Consider the following 13,998-nt stretch of genomic DNA (forward strand, 5'->3'; position numbering starts at 1 on the left):
AATATTGTGTTTACTGTGTGATTTGTTGTCGCCCCGCGTTCTCGGTACACAACCTCGCGTGCACGGGTTCGTTATCTCATAGGCTACGAGCAAATCGGTATCCTCCGCGTGCGCCCGTAAGCTGCCGTAGAGCTTTTCTGGTAAGTTTCACTATTATGTTAACATTAGCTTTGTTGTGTCGTATCTAGATACCTGCTGCTGCTGTTGTGCTGCTGCTGTGCTGCTGCACACACACACACACTCACACACACATTCACGGAGTTTGTCTTTGGTGTTTGTAGCGGTGTTGTTTCAAACGGCGAAACAAACAAATAAACAAACACCTGTAATATTATAATGTGGTGTGGTGTTAGCGCTATTTAATGTATAGTGCGACTGTAAGAGCGCCTTTTGTTACCACGAGTGTTGTATACTTGACTGTATTTTTTTTTTTTTAAAGTTGGGTTTCTAACTTAGTTGAGGCTACTCATTAGACCCCGGGGGGAAATTGCACCTTTGAGGGGAAAAGTTTTTATTTTTTTACCATGAAGTGCTGACTGGCGTTAAATGTTAACAGCGCGTAATTACAATGTTACCTGTTTAAGCTAACGCCGTGAAAGTTAGTAACTTTACCCGGTGAAAAAAGGAAGTTTTGGGTGCCGTGATTTCTTTTGGAGTAAGACCAGGGAAGGAGCTTTTCCCCACGTGTTAGCTGTCCTCCAAACTCCGAAAGACCGGAGGAAGGCTCAACTGTGCCCCCCCTCCAAACTATACTTATTAACTGTATTAGCGCTTTAGCTAATAGCCTTTTATTTGGCTGTTCATCATTAGCTTTATTGAAAGCTGTTGTTTCTAGTGGTGGCTTGTCAGCTCAGCGATAAGGCAGTGCACAATACATTCAAGCGGATATATCACCTCACAGTCAACTTTTCATTAACACAAAGGCGTCACTGCATTATTTTTTAATTACACCGGTGGCAATTTTTACAGTCACAGCACAGCACGAAACGTTTAAAACTAGAGGTTTTATTCATCTGTATTGTTAGTTTGCTTTGTTTGAGACAAGTGGAGCCAGTTTATTGAGTCAGTTATGGTGTGGGTTAAAGCTGGACGTTTCCATTGCTGTTAAAATGCTGAGGTTGTAGAGCATGTCATTATTCATTGTCAAAAGTAGGGTTTAAAAATCTTAAAATTGTCAATTATCAATTACTTGTTGTTAGTAGAGTGTTAAAGTGGGTGAGATAGTTTTCACTAATGTTAAGTTATCCGTGTTCACTGTCTACAGGAATGTACTGTGGCAAAAAAACTATAGAAACACTCAAAGGCAAGCAGAGCATATTAAATATTTTAGCTCTAATATATGTTCTAATTAACATTTTTAAACAGGTGTATCGACAGACAAATGTACACCAAACAAAGATGGATAATGAATTTTACTGTGTATGTATAAATATCATCAACAGCTGTCTCATGAGCCTAATCCATGTTGATTTATTATTAGAATTAGTGGTTGCAGAAAAAAAAGTAATTTAATAAAAAATAAATGCAGATTATGTATGTCTATAAAGACTGAGCTGCACGCACATAAGAGTGAAATATCACCGTAATCATTTATACAGTAATTCTGCAGCTGGCAACAGCAGGACTAAAAACCATCTGAAATTTTTAACAAAAGGGAAACTGCAGCTTTAACAACTATTGCTGGCAGTGCTCCCCTCCTTCTTGGTCTTTGGATTAGTCATTGTCTGAGGGGAAAAAAACACTTTTTTTGTAGGAGAAGTAAAGTAAACAGCCTCCAACAAGCGAACCTTGACAACCCAGATTAAGGAAAACATTGGAGATCAAACAGTGCTGCTGCTGGGCTGTTGTCATGAGCCTGCCTGAGAGAGAGAGAGAGAGAGCTGCAGACTATTTGAACAGGCACTGGGGTTTGTGTGCTCACTTATGCAGAAATGGACCTTCACAAATGCTGACCCAGGTTTTAAAACACAGGATGAACTTTGCAACTTTTCCAGGGCCTGCTGTTTGACACGGCTGTTACATGCAGACGTTCAGCTCTTCTGCTCATTCTGATGGGAGCGACTGAACACTGTCCCCTGTGTCCGCGTTTAGAAACAAAAGTGACTGTACTTTCTCTGCCCCTCACTTACAACTGAATACATTTAGTTGGCAGGGAGAAGGAGAGGAGGTGGGGGGGGCTCAAAGCTTGAAATCTGAGGAAGAGCAGCTGTATGCATTGTAATGACGCAAAAAATCTTAAAAAAAACACCAATCTGCGATTTTGTATTATTTTGGAAAGCCCTCGCTTCTTGTTTGGCCTCTTCAGGCTCGGGCTAAGGCTCTTCTTTTGTAGAGAGTTGAGGTTCAACTGGTAAGAAAAGTAATCAGTCACTCATGCATTCAGCGTGAGGACTCCCATCCCTGAGTGGAGCGGCCCTCTCTTTCATCTGACGGCTCAGTATTTGTGAACACACATTGAAATACCCTGTGCTGGGTACGGAGGGGCTGTAAACTGACTGTGCTCTCTCTCTCGCTTGCAGCTGAATGATAAGGAGAGTTATTTTCAGTCCAGTGTGGGAATAAGCTTCTGCAATTGCTGTATTGTTTCTTTCAGGTTTAATTTGCCGGTTTCACCCCCTCATTTGATTTCAGATACTCTCAAACCAGCTGCTTGAAACCTTTTTTTTTTTTTTTGCACAAAGCTAGATAAGTGATAGATCAGTAATAAAGGGAATTTTCTAGTAAATTAATTTGTCATGTGACTTTTTTTTTTTCTTTTCTCGCAGGTTTGATTCACACAACACAAATGAGAAAAACAGTATTGGCAATATGAAATCAAGTGCAAGTGCGCTCATTAGTGCTTTTTATTACACAAATGGAAGTGATAACAGAGGAAAAGCAGAACAGTATTTTCCAGGGTAAAGGTTAGTGTGTCCCGTCCCCTGTAGTGTGCCTGGGCCGGCGTTTTTTCTACCCAATGCCAAGGGGAATGCGATTGGTCAGAGAGTGGACAGCTTCAGGTGAGCTCTGTCTAGCTCCTCGGTCTCTATGGAGACGGCAAAAAACGCTCAGGACAGCCATTAACTCATGCAGCTACTAATTACTGTCTTCTACTGTCATGTGTCCTTAATAAAAGGAGGGATGCTGACAAAAAGAAGTCATCCTCCTGCACGAAAAGAGAGGGAGCATGTAATTACAATCAATTAACTTGAGTTACAAAATGATTTTTACTGCTGGTGCTGCATTTGAGGAATACAGCACAGCTTTACAGATGGTCTATTGTGTCCAGTATATATTGTTTTATGTATGTGGTGTATTAAAAGCAGTTATTGGGGGTGAATTTATTTGAATAAATAATCAGCCTGTTGTACATACAGTTCAGTTTAAATGAGGCTGGATGTGCTGCTTAAAACCTCCTCTACAATATCAATATATATGATAATGGTAGTGTCATCATATAAATATTTTGCCTCATCTTTTTTCCTTGTGTGACAGTGATTATATAATCAAATATTTTAAAATTCTAAGAGTCCTGTCAGCATATTTGACTTTTGGCTTGAATTGAAGTAACATGTGTTTTTGTACTCATCTGATTCTCCAGAATGCAGCAGGTTAAAAGCTGATTATTATGAAGCGTGTTGCTGATGGACTTTTGTCTCAACCAAGATAAAGAAAGACTTGGAACGAAAAGATATATAGTTATGTTGAGGGGGAGGGAGGGGGGGAGGGTGTTTGGCTATGCACTGTGGTGTGCTCTGGGGCTGAGATTTGACACTTTTATTAGGGCAGTTATGGAGGGTGTAGTGATGTTCTGCATTCAGTATGAATTCCTTCAAAAAATATGTACCTTAATTCATTTTTACATCTTTTTTAAAATTATTTTTTTTGTTTTTGTTTTTTGGATAATTAAGATGAGATGAAGTTTTTTTCACTCTATAGTCAGATTTCGTAATGATTGATTTTTAATATATTTTTTTAAGCATATAATAACTTAAAATGAGCATTTTTTGAGTAGTTCACACTCTCTTATCTGCTTTGGGAATGATACAGGTAAGCTACAAACATTTTTTTTCTCCCAGACATGAAGGGCTCAGCCATATGCTACAAGCTGTGCTCAGCTGCCAGGCGAAACCTCAGCACCTGTTTCTATCAGCTGTCCAGTCTGTATGTCAGTCTGCGTGTGTTCATGAAGTGGCTCCTCCGCCCAATGGATGATGCAGGCTCAATTTTGATAGAATTTTCACTACCATTTGCATCACTCTGACTGTAATCTAAGATGTTTTCTTGTTTTTTTTTCTTGTTTGTCTTTCTAGGGCAACAATGGACAGGAAGTGAAGCTTGCCGCTTTCGTAACAATCTGAAGCCGCCAGTGAAAGTCGGTTACGTCCGAACTGTAAGTGATTTGTCATTCTTGTGTGTGAATTTCCACAGTTTACATTCAGATAACAAAATATCATTTACTGACCTAAATTTCTAAAACAAAAAGAAGGAAAAAAAAAGAGGTCTCTCACTTTCATTTTTCATCTGGTGCAGATTCAATCTTAACAGAACAACAAATGGTGTACATCCTGATTATTGTTTTTGTCTTTTGTCGCAGTTTTCAACAAGTAGTTTTGCCTCCTGGCACTTTTGGGGAAGCCAAAAAGAGGAGAGCCTGAAAGTTAAATTCTATTCTAGTAACCAATGTACATAATGTGGTTTCTAAACTGGAAGATAAAGGTTAAATGAGGCTATTCTTGAAGTCATATGTTAAACATGTTGAAAATTTGAGATTTGATACTTCCTGAAACAGACAGTGCGTCTTAACAAAGTAAGAAGCCTTATTTTAAAGTTATAATTTGTAAAAGTTAAATTCTGTGAATGTAACACAATGTGGTTTGATATTTCTGGGCTGCCCATGCTTGTGATATCTTCCTCCTTTTTGATTTTCTGTTTTTGAGGTTTGAGTTTCTTGTGGTGGCACGCTATTCGGCTGTGACGGCTGCTCACGCTATCTCACCGGCTCTCCTGTTGATGCCAAACAAACCCGGCGTTCCCTCTGCTGGAAAAACGTAACGTGCACCAAGTTTTTAGATCTGGATGTTTAGATCAACTGGCTATAGGTTAAATCCATGTTATTCTACACCAGTGGGAGAATGAGGAGTAGCAAAAAAACTTGACATGTACTAATATGAAAACGTCACAGCCAGTTACTTAAACCCCACTAACCGTAGTAGGCAACGTAATGTAAAATAAGGTTGCAGGAGCACATCTTTTAAAGGCCCTCATCCTTGACTCCTTGGCTGTGTTTTTCAGTTGGCAGTCCCAGCCTAATAAGAAACATAACATGGCAGGGCCTGCTCTTCCATCATCATTGCCGGGTGGAAAGTTGGTGCGCTTTGATCATGTCTTTTGGGCGCATCACTCCGGCTTAGCCTGCTGCTCGCTATGTGATAAGCCATCAGAGCACTCAGATCTGAAGCCGGCAGCTCCGTGGGCTTCGAGGAGAGACAGGAGAGAGTAATGGAGACGAGGAGAGAGCAGCAATGCAAATTTTGTTGACAGACTGTTACTGCAGCTGTTCTCTTTGCCTTTGAATTCAACAATGTTACTTGTCCCTCTTCACTCTCGTCTGTGTTGAAGAAAAAGGTTTTTCAAGTTTTGAAGTCCTCTCTCTCTCTCTCTCTCGCACTCTCGGGCGGAGCGGCGCTGTTCCTGCTTCGCACCATCCTTTCCTTGCCCCCTGTTTTTGCAATTAAAACACCTTTTTAAATTAGAGTTGCTTATTAATTACCTCCAAAAACACACCATTTAATTATTTTTACAAACTGTTCTCTTAACCGCCGGTAAACGGACGCGAGTATACTTTGAAGTCGAACGCTCCGATTTAAAAAAAAAAAAAAAAAAAAAAAACTCACCTTCCTCTGTCTGTACGTACAAAAAAAACCATCATTTCTGAACCCCCCATTATGAAAGGGTGCTCCTAATTGAAGGGTTGTTGCTTGTTTATTTGATATATATTTACCAGCCGGGTGGTAATTGGGGGGAAGCGGTAATTACCCAGGATGCAGCGCGGCGCTCCGGCAGAGGTGCTAGCACACTGATGAGTCCGGAGCACAGATGAAAGTATGCAGGTTACTATTATCATCCTAGCAGGTCTGTTTAAACACTTGACAGCGGAGAGCGAGGATGGCTAATTGGGCTTGTGTCCCTTATACAGTCTCATGGTTTTACTATGATGATGTACAGTGTGAGTATCAGTACTATCTTTTTTTTTTTCTTTTTTCTTTTGGTTATACAATTGTTCACAGTATACCTGTGCAGTTAATAGCAACAATAAAAGGCCGGCGGATGTAAGGGCCTCACGGTTTCAGAGTCCCTCCTGATGATGTCGTTCCTTGGCTGATAATGGCCTTGTTAACTGAGATTCATTACCTCTTCATTCACAGTCCCTTGGATATTGAGGGAGAGACAGAGAGAGAGTGTGTTCTTTTAAACCACCGGGTTCGCCACGGTGAAGTCATACTGATGTGGCTTTTTGTGAGCTATTCATGGAAGGTGGTGACGGTATCTTCCCTGACTCCTGATGATTCAGTTGACCTGAGACCGGGGGCGGAGGAGGACGAGGAGGAGGAGGGGAGTGGTGTGGCGGCAGTGGTGGTATTTGACTTTGTTTGCCACTCAGTTCCACTTTCACACCAACTCTCGCTTTCTCTTTTTCTCTCTCTCTCCCTCTCTGTCTCTCTCTCTCTGTCTCTCTCTCTCTCTCTCTCTCTGTCTTTCTCACAGATGACTTTCTCTCTCTCTCTCTCTCTCTCTCTCTCTCTCCTCTCTCTCTCTCTCTCTCTCTCTCTCTCTCTCTCTCTCTGTCTCTCTGTCTCCCAATTCACTCGCGCAAACAAACAGCCAGCGACGCTCACCTTGATTGCTGCTGCTGTTGTTGTTTGGTAGCCCCGCTCTCTCCCCGTAGAGATCTTTCAGACATTGCGGTTGTTTGCCTGTATTGCTGGGAGTGTGACTCGCATTCGCCCGGGCTCCTTGGAGGGAGTTTGTTTTTGTTCTCAAGCGTTGTAAACAGGGTGGAGCTCCATTCCCAAACCACTCAGTTGGAGATGGTTATTTTCACAGGAGTTATTTTTTTGTTTATCGTTTGGGTCAATAGATTAGGAGCCCAGGATGGAATTATGTGTTGAAGCAGATAGTGCGGCTAACCATTTGCTGCATGTGCTGACTAGATAAACACTTTGTCACAGTTGTTTTTGTGATTAAAAAAAAAATCTCTGGGGAGGGGTTTTTGTTGGTATTTCTGACTTTGCTATGGACGGATGATAAATCAGTGTTATCAGTTATTATTTCTCTTCATGTATTCATACTGTGCCAAATTGTCAATGTGCCTCAGATTGCCAGTTCTTAAACAAATTATAAGTTGATAATAAGCATCAAATCTTGAGATGATACCTTTTTAAAATAAATAATTTCATTTTATTCATCACTGAAATAAAATGTCCTTAAAATATAGTCATTACATGAACTTTTTTTATTATTTTTTAAGTTATCTGGAATACTTTAAACTATACTCAGAATAACAATAACAAGATAACAATTATCAACCATATTGCACACTCTTATTAAGTTTATCTGTATGTTTTTAACTTTGTCACCGTCTGTCACAAAATTTAAAAAGAGATGTTGCTAGATAATAGTTTCCCGTCACTGCGCTGTAGCCGATAACATTTTTCTACTTTCAGTGAAGTCGTCAGTGCGGTCACGAAACTATATTCTGACTAACTTTACACAGGAACATCTTAGCAGTGAGCCACAGGATAAGAATGATGTGTTTTCAGGTGATGTTACATCAGAAACAATTTCAGTTACAGCTTGAACAATATATAGGTCAGCCGATGTTATCGGTCGATTTGGTATTGGTAGTATATGTCCGATATGTTATTTTCATTTTTTTTAAAGTTATAAAGGCAAAATTCTATGTATGTTTGATCTTCTTTCAAAATGAGAAGTTGAATATATGTTTTTTTTTGTCCCATGTGTTTTTTATAGTAGTTTATAATTATTAAATTCCTAGTGTAGTTTACAGTTTCAGTGCATTGATGTCATTTTATACATTAAAATGTATTGTTAATCTGTAAAATATCATGCCCCCATTTCATATCTTTATCACAAGTGTTTAATAACCACATTTGAAGGACCTTTGCAAAACATTTATTATTCTGTAAATATAAGTTTATTGGCCAATATATTGATATAAGAAGTTCTTTATTCCCTAATATTGACATATTGGCCCCAAAAATCTAGTATCGGTCGAGTTCTATTTTCAGTATTTATATTTTAGTCAAATACCAAATAGTCATAATGAATTCAAGTCCCAGCTCAGTTTCCAAAACAACATTTTTGTTTGTTACATCTAATTGAGCGAGCATATCCCTGGCCAGGAATGTTATTCTCTGGCCTGCTAATTTGCTGTGTGAGCACATACTAGTTAAATCACGGTAAAAAAAAGAGGCAAATATTGATAAGGAGAAGTAATGATTGGATGATGCTTTGATTTACATGGACCGGCAACTTGGACAGTGTTCTATGCTTCTGATTATCCAATCACTGTAATCTGGAGATCCACACAAAGATCCTTGTCTGTTATGATACATTTGTGGCTGTCAAAGAGTGGCACAGCATCAGAAACTGCGGATGTGTGTAAAGTCCCTTTTCGACGAGAGGCAGCAGCGGCAGTGGCTGTCGCTGATTTTGCAAATGTCTCACCAGAATCAGACAGCAGTGAGTGCAACGGTACGCTGCGCTAAATGCAGCGAGTGGTTAGTCTGAAATGGGCAGCAGTGGAAATCGGGGAAAATCAGGGTTCAGTACTGTGACTTGAAATCACATCCACCTGCTGTACCGCTGCTACTGCAAAGTTATTGTCTCATTGCAATGAATAGTGTTTATACCACTACACACAAGAGTGCGAAATATGGTTAAGTTGATGTGCAGTTTGGTTATAGTGACAACCACAGTCTATAACATCATCTAACAGCTAATTATCTGAAATTGTCAGCTGCTCAGTACAGCGCCATTTGTTTGACATGCACAGTGTTTGTCTGATTTGTACAGTGTTTGTCTGATTTGTACAGTATCTACAACAACAAGCCGGACAACCAATTGAGAGGAAGATATGAGCAAGATATCTGAAAATTACCCCAAGGAAACCGAGAAATGCGTCAGCGTGAATTAGTTAATAAAAAGTTGTTAACCAGCTCACGCCGACACATTTCTCTCTGCTCTGTACAATACAACACTCACTTTCACTGGTGAATGCAGGTGTCTATCCCAAACACTGGCTATATAAACTTAACCACAGATAATGTAACAAAACAAAAACCCTCAAGATGTCAGAGAAGTGAAATGAATGGTCATGAATCTATCACAGTGTGTTGTGGATTCCTGTTTGTGCATGATGGCCTGTTCTGCAGCGTTTTGTATGAAAATCTAGCGCCACGGTTATTCTCCTGTTTCCTGAGGCCAATGTGCTTTCCTTCTTGACAGTAAGCATGCACAAGCACACTGGTTGCCATGTGCCAGAAAAAAAACAGCAGGCAGTTACAACAGACGCACAGCTTGTGTGTAACCTGTCGAAACCCAAGGAGGAAAAAAACAAAAACAAGAAGTTGACTTAAAAATTCAGTGATGAGTTTTTGCACATGAGCACAACACATGCTCTTGAATATCCTTTAAAAAAAAATCCTGGCATTTGCAGCTGATCTGAATGGATCAGACTTAGCTTCATGACGCCACTCTGCCTTTCTTATGAATGGGCGAACACAGGTTTATATTAGAGATGGAAACTGTTTTATGTTATTGTGGCTCACAGGACAATTTGTGCAATCGACTACCAGACCAGTCTAAAAAAAGAGCAAGATAAAGCCAGAAAAAGCACTAGAAAAAGAGTGTATGAGTGGGTGAGTGAGAGAAAGAGAGAAACTATAGTGGAACTGAAACTTTATTTAGTAGTCACTTTGTTCCAGGTAACAGCGTAAAAAAGCATGAGAAAAAAGTCTTAATTGTGTACATGAGTAGTGATGTGAATAATTTTTCAGTTACAGATTTGAGTGGCTGTGAATGTTAGACTAACCTGGGACGGCGGCGCCTCATTAACAGGTCAAACACGGGGTTGAAAGGCTTGCATGTTCCACCACATCAAATACTGTTCGGGGTACGTGCATGAAAGGGAGCCGCATTCGTTTCACATTTGCAATGAAAGCACAAGCAAATTTCAGACATATTAAATTAATAAACTCATATTGTGAATTCTGCACGGCTGCAACCAAACGATTATTTTCATTATCGACTCATCTGAGTAGTCATTTCGTCCAAAAAAATGTCAGACAATTTTCCCAGATATATTTAGTTTATTATCACAGAAGACTCTGGACTAAATAAACCATTAAATATTTACATTTGAGTGTTTAAAAATAATTGAATTTGGACATTTTCCTTTAAAAACAAACAAAAAACAAACAAACCTTAAATCGATTATCAATATAGTTAATTAATTAATTTAATAGTTGGCAACTCATCAATAATTTGTCTCATTATTGCAGCTCTAGAATTCTGATAATAGCTGGAAATATTTTATTTTTGTTTGTCATATTTTGTCAAAACTTTTTGACTTAATCACACAAATAAAAAAACCCCAACCCATTAAGGATCTCATCGCTTTAAAATGAGTCACATCATTCCAGCATCTTCCTACAACGTGAACACGATCTACAAGTACAGACTCTGTGAGATCTCATAGTAACAGAGTGACACAGACAAGTCGCATCAAAGTGCCTCCTGCATCATGCACAATATGTTCCACAGTTGTTTTCCTCCCCTTGCTACTGTTAACCATTTACTGTTCGCTGTTTACAGCCTTTTGTCGGACATTTACTACACCTGTTCAGAACGCTCGCTGCGGTGCGCTTCTGAGTTATTGGATATTTTTCTAAAAGCCTTTTCATGTTGTGCGTATGGAGCGCATGATGTACAAGCTTTTAATGTGTTGACCAATCAATTCCTCGCACTGAAAACAACTCGCAGTGAGAAATTAGTAAATCAATCTTTTTTTCATACTACAGAGGAGTTCAGGCTTTTGAGTGCATTTCTGTGTACTTTATACACAATAGTATGCAGTGATTGAAGGGCTAATTCAAAGAATTTTAATCACTCCGACCAACCCTCTTGCAGTGTCATCTTTTTTTTGCAAATGCCCCATAAAATGAATAGATGAGCAGTCTCTTTTTAGAGCATAATGGCTACATTAGAATATGAGATGGATAGTAGATGAAATGTCTGTATCCTTCATGCACTCTTTCTCTCCATCTCCCAGTCACTCACATCTCTTTTATCAATAGTGGCCGCATGTAAAAAGACCTTGCAGGGCACAGTGAAGTGTTCAGTTGAACCTCAAATAGACAGAGGGATGGAAAAAAAGCAGAGGTGAGAACACTTTGAGTAGTAAATTTTTGGCGTAACCGGTGCAGTTTCAGTACCAGCTTAGCTAATCTATGATTTCATACTGTGGAACAAATAATAGATTTGTTTGTGTTTTCACTTCTCCCCCACCTCCCATCGATCGCGACGCCACACCCTCCTACCAAGCTCCACACTGCGAATGCTCTTTTTCCACCGGGTGAGATCATAGCATTGGAGGCTTGCGTGTTGTTCTCATCAGGGCCGACCACATAGTGCCAGTCAATATGTAAACAATGGCGGAGACAGTTTCTCATTGCCTAACTGACATTTCTCATTGCTCGGCTTATGATTCATCTCAAACATGTCATCTCAAAACATGTTTTCAGGGTGAACTGTACTTATGGCGGTTTCCACAATTCACCCTGCGATCTTTGTCCACCACTGTCCCTACTGCATACTGTATATATATATATGTATATTGCTGCGCTAAAAGTTAGTTCTTGTGGTGAATAATTATGCATGACATACATATAGGTTTCCTTTGAACTATTTTAACTCATCGGTTTGTATTGCCAACAGACACAACACACACATTTAATTGGTCTGTTGATCTCAGACGGCATTGTTTATGTTGAAAATAACGTTAAATTGGATAAAATATTAGATTAAATATAGTGTAGCTTAGTGTCATGTGGTAGGTAGTCATCTCTAAAGACTGTAAAAATGCCCCATGTACAATAAGACTTCTCATATAATTTGTTACAGTCATTTCTTTACCATTAAATACCCTCTTGTGTTACTTCTGAGAGCTGAGGACTACCACATCTATTCATTATGAACTATTTTAACACAAATATTGAATAATAATGTATTAAGCATGGTTACCTTTCCCTTTCAGGTGATTTAATATGTATCATCAATACATAGTCTGCAATCTGATACAAAAGCAATACAGATATATTTTTCACAATATGACACACATTGATTTGAAGCCAATTTGATGATTTGATTTAGCTCTGATTAGGATTTTCTATTTTTACATGAAAGTTATAACCTAATTTTTAAATTTCCAATTCTAAATCAGACATACTGCAGATCATCATGTTTTTCTTGCACACTAACAGAAGTAAACTACTTTTCAGCCTGTTCCTAAGGTGTTTTTTTAACTAGAATGCTGCTGATGTTAGTGGCTCTGTGTCATTCCTCTGATTTTGACATTTTCAGTAACTCTGTATGAGAGCATGCACCTCTAAATAAACCAGCTCGTGGCTTCAGCAGCAGTTTTAGAAGTAGCATTAGCTGCTAACCCTACCATTATCTGCCCGCTCCTCTTTACTGACAACACACGTATCGTCTTCGTACGTTTAGAGCGAGATGTGTGGTGCCCCTGGGTTATTTTATGATACTGCTGCGTATTCTGAAGACTGCAATGTAAACGTACCAGCATTTAATTCAACGTGGGAATGATGTGGAACAGTGAGTTAGAGTACTATGTCGAAACCAGGGGGGTTCATTTTTTTTAGTCAGCTACAGTAAGTCTACTGCGTGCTGGCAATACCATGTTGTTAAATACAGCTTGTACCATGTCACCCACGTCCTTTGCCTTTTTTCTTTCCTGTCATTCAAATGTCATTACAGACCATAAAAGAGCAACGCAGGGTAATAAAGTAAAATATACATCCTGCCTGTCTAGAATAGAGCAATGCATGGCTGTAGATGTGTCTATACTTTGTTGAATGATATACAGATTTGGACAGTGGCAACCGAAACCAGCGTTTTTCTTATGAAGACACCTGGCAGTGAGGTTACAGAAGGCAAAGTTTTCCTCCTCTTTATGTTGCAGGAGTGAAACCTTCGATATTTTTTCTGTTCTCTTTCTACACTCCTGCTAATGTAAATGATTTGCATGGAGTTTGTCCCCACTGATTAAGGCTGTTTGGACTGTTCTTCTTTGGAAGCATGCCAATTGAATTTTCTGCCTTCTAACACGCTTGGAGAGTGGGGAATATGGTTCTCATTGGGGCCCCGAGGCTTGATCTCCTTCCTCGCCTCCCTCCTCCCCCCCAATCCTTTTTCACATCACTCTGACAATTAGCAAGCTCGACCATCCCCAAATGACACACGTAATTAAAGAGTTGGCATTATAATTACAATGTGTTTATTGTCTGTTTATGGGTTCGGTGCAACGCATAACGCACAGGGAGATTTCTTTGGTGTAAATGGATTGAGGGCTGTTAATGTACTTGGTGGTAAACGCAGGATTTCACGTGGTTAACATCTCGATACCTCCTTTATCAGCCCTTTGACAGTTGCTCCGTTTGTTGCTAGTACAATGCAATTTGGCTGACAGCGGAAACTGGCACCTGAAATAAAATAAAAAAACAACAAAAAAGAACGCCAAATTATTTAGTCATGGGCTTTTAACGGGCACAACGGTAAATGCGTGTTAAGTAAATGATGCAATTTATTCCCTTCTCCTCATCGCCAGGCTTTGCTGCCACGGGACTTCTGCCAGCTTTAAATAAGTGGTACCCAGATGGTATTCACATGATGCCCTTTGGTTACAAAGCGGGTCCT

The 13,998-nt window shown here is 39.6% G+C and overlaps 1 protein-coding gene across 3 annotated transcripts in view; it reads left to right on the forward strand.

The window, feature by feature from the left end:
* foxp1b (forkhead box P1b) overlaps positions 1–13,998 on the forward strand; it is a 157,740-nt gene continuing 143,742 nt past the window's right edge. For all 3 annotated transcript variants that reach the window (XM_062416034.1, XM_062416035.1, XM_062416036.1), the window contains exons 1-2: positions 1–140; positions 4,293–4,372. The gene's annotated coding sequence lies outside the window, so the exon portion shown is untranslated. The remainder of the gene's footprint in view (positions 141–4,292; positions 4,373–13,998) is intronic.

This window comes from Scomber scombrus, chromosome 3, assembly GCF_963691925.1.
Source record: "Scomber scombrus chromosome 3, fScoSco1.1, whole genome shotgun sequence".
Lineage (NCBI taxonomy): Eukaryota > Metazoa > Chordata > Actinopteri > Scombriformes > Scombridae > Scomber > Scomber scombrus.